The sequence below is a fragment of the Bufo gargarizans genome, chromosome 6 (assembly GCF_014858855.1).
Source record: "Bufo gargarizans isolate SCDJY-AF-19 chromosome 6, ASM1485885v1, whole genome shotgun sequence".
In the NCBI taxonomy this organism is placed as follows: domain Eukaryota; kingdom Metazoa; phylum Chordata; class Amphibia; order Anura; family Bufonidae; genus Bufo; species Bufo gargarizans.
Genome location: NC_058085.1, coordinates 14,030,418 through 14,033,667, shown reverse-complemented (window position 1 = coordinate 14,033,667; position 3,250 = coordinate 14,030,418). Strand labels below are relative to the sequence as shown.

At 42.1% G+C, this 3,250-nt stretch overlaps 1 pseudogene; it reads left to right on the top strand.

The window, feature by feature from the left end:
• Positions 1–470: 470 nt before the first annotated feature.
• LOC122942793 lies at positions 471–649 on the top strand (annotated as a pseudogene).
• The last annotated feature ends 2,601 nt before the right edge of the window (positions 650–3,250 follow it).

Sequence of the window (3,250 nt, the reverse complement as noted above, 5' to 3'; positions counted from 1 at the left end):
GGCTGTAGGGAGGAAGAAGATGTTTATCACCTTTTCTGGCACTGCTTCTTCGCAAAAAGAATCTGGACAAAGATGTTCCTTCTACTGAAGAAAATATCTGGACTTAAAGTTTTAACAATGAACGGTGTATTTTATGGTGGTCTGGAATGCGCATCCTGGATAAAAAAGACTATGGCATGGAAGACAATAAACTGCGTCAAGACAGCTCTATGGTCAGCCAGAAATATTTTATGTTTTAAACATGATTTTATTTCTGAGGAAAATGTTTTAAGGAGGATTTTAGACGAAACGTATAAATATTATTTAATTGACAAAAAACAGGCTCCTTTTATGTGTCATGAATGGTTTTTAAAGGAATAGGGTTCGTCATTTAGTGTATTCAAAAACTCTTTTATATAACATGTCGTGATTAATGTTTTAATGTTATAATGAGTTTTTATTTCTATAAAATTGATTGATTTTAATAAAATATACCCCTTTGGGGTAGTCAACTTAAAAAAAAAAATCTGTTCTTATCAGATTAATATCTGATACGTCCCCTATCTGGGGACCATATATTAAATTGATTTTTCGGGAGATGGACAGCTTGCTCTGTCCACTCCACGCATTGACCTGGGATTGCAGTACCTCCAGGACCGGTGCACCCTTTCTATTCCAGTATAAAAAAAAACAGAATGAAATTGAGAGATGGATCTCAAGCATCCCTCCAGCAAGCAAGTGGAAAGTTGCTGTGTCCTGCCTCAGCAGTCTGCACTTCAGCTTCTCCTCTGTGAGGGCTGTGCTGTGCTGCTTTCTGCATACCTGCTGCTGCATCTAGTCTGTCAATCTCCTAATTGCATCAGCAGTGTGTGGGTTTGTTCCAGCACCAAACAACCCAGCCAGCCAGTTACCTCTCCAAACACCCCAAATCCAATTAAGAATGATGGCTTAATTGTTGGGTTAATTGGCTTATCACCTGAATGAAGTGTTTGGACCTCCACTCCATGCACCTTGGGTTTGATTTGGGCCTGTAGTGCGCACCTGGGCGGGCTGCTGAGTTGTTCCTGTGAATTGACCCTTTTGTAGCAAGTTGTCTTGATGTAACCAATTTAGCTTTCCTAGTGCTTTAGTAAATAAGTAAAGTTTGTTTGCCTGTGTCTCCCTCTTGTGGATCTTTTGAACCGGATGGATGACTTGGAGGCTAAAAAGTAGTCCAGCACTTCCTATGTATCAGCAACAGCTGGACCTGCCTTGTCTGGCCAATGGACGGAACACTGCACGTGTCACAAGAGGCTTGTCAGGTCAGTGGATGACATCACAAGGGCCCTGACGGAACACTCAACAATGGGGCAGTGACATCACAATCAACAATGCATACCCTTTTTTTTTTTTTTTCTCACTACTCTCCAGTCACTCCTTATCATTTTTTCTGCTTGCCGTGCTTTGGCACCAGGAATTGCATGCGAAGAAAAGGTGTGACCAAAAGTGGTGGGCGGAGCTATGCAGATACGAAAAACACGAAGTGGAGCATGCTGGTGATTCCAGAGCGTAGGACGCACGTTTTCCCTGGTTTGTGAGAGAAAAAAGCCTCCCGGACTGTGTCTGGGGCTTGGGCCTATAGGTTGTTGTCTTGAGAAGTGCTCTGCGTTGGCGAACAGCGGCCCCGTTGTCGAGGCCGAGCGGGTATCGTTTCTCGGCCTTTTGGCTTCGATCTTAACGGATTGACTGGCCAGAGGGCAAGGGAACTGCTGTGGATTTTTACCCTCGGCCTTGCCTGTATTCAGGCTTGCTGCTATTGGGGGTGGGAAGAAGCAGTGGTTCACCTTCTCAGGACGTCGGGACCGGAGGATCGTGGAGGAATCTTTGGACTGCGGGACTTGTCGACTGGGCGGAGGCGATCGCGTCTCGTTCCGGGCTGTTTTATCTTGGAGGAAAAAAGAGGAGTGAAGTCGTTGAGATGGATTTTAGAGGAGGCGACCGGAGGAATCCGAGGGACGGATCACGTCCATGTTTCTTTTCAGAAGAATATGGCCTTAAGGACACCATTTGGTTTTTTTGTGGCTGCAGAGTATCGTCAAGGTAAAGACTTATCCTTTATTTACCAAAATATTCTATGCCCAATTTTCCAGCTGGAGAAGGAGCACTATTTTTGTGTGCAGAGTTTTTTCTCAAGAGGGATATATGATGTCTCCTTGGTTAGTTTGGATCCTTGTGAAAAGACATTTTCCCTCTATGAGAGGAATAGAGGGAAAGATGTCTTTGATGGTATAAAAGTGGTACCTTTGTTTCAGTACCAGACTAAATTGTTAACTGTGCAGATGTACAGTCCATTTATATCTGACCAGTAAGTGACAAGCTTTCTATATCAATATTGTGAGAAAGTGATCTTTAAAAGTTATGGAAAAACAAACTTTGGTGTTTGGGATGGGAAGAGAGTTTATGTAGTGACTTTTAAGAAAGATCCTGATGAAGAGGGAGGAGTGGCTAGGCCACTGCCAATTATTTTCATAAAAAGAAGCCGTGGGTATTTGTTTTTTTCTGGGATGCCTAAGTACTGCAAGAGTTGCAGGAAATATGGCCACGGCGATTTTGACTAAAAAAGATGTAAGTTGTGCACGTTTGACGTTCATCAGGAAGATCAATGTCCAAAAAGAAATGGTGGAAATCAAGGAAAAAATGAAAATGGGGAAGATTTCCCCCCTTTAGGAAGTGAAAAAGGTGATGGTGAATTGGAGTCAGGGGTGAGGGGAGAAGAAAAAGTGTTGGAAGGAGAATTGATGGAAAAAACGAGGAAGGAAGAAGCAACGAAACGTGCTAGAGAAAAAGAAGAGGGGATCACTGAGATAGGGGAAGTAAGGGGAAAATCTGTAGGTGAAAAGGGAAAAGAGAAAAAAAGAAAAAAGGTGAAAAGAAGGAGGTAGCGACAACAGAGGTAGCAGGGCCTCAAGAAGAGGAGGTGGAAAAACTTAATGAAAGTCAACTTAATACAAGCAGTAGTGTGGATATTAGCCTTCCGTGTGGGCAAGGTTTAATGGAGTTGGAGGTAAAAAGTTTAAAAAGAGGTCTATGTGAAAAAGACTCTGATGATGATGAAATTGGAACTGCAGAAAAAATAAGAGCTGTGGATGTGCTGGGTTCTATGTCACCTAGTTCTGATGACTCTAGAGGAATTGAACTGGATTTAGTGTATTTAAAAACTCTTTTATATAACATGTCGTGATTAATGTTTTAATGTTATAATGAGTTTTTATTTCTATAAAATTGATTGATT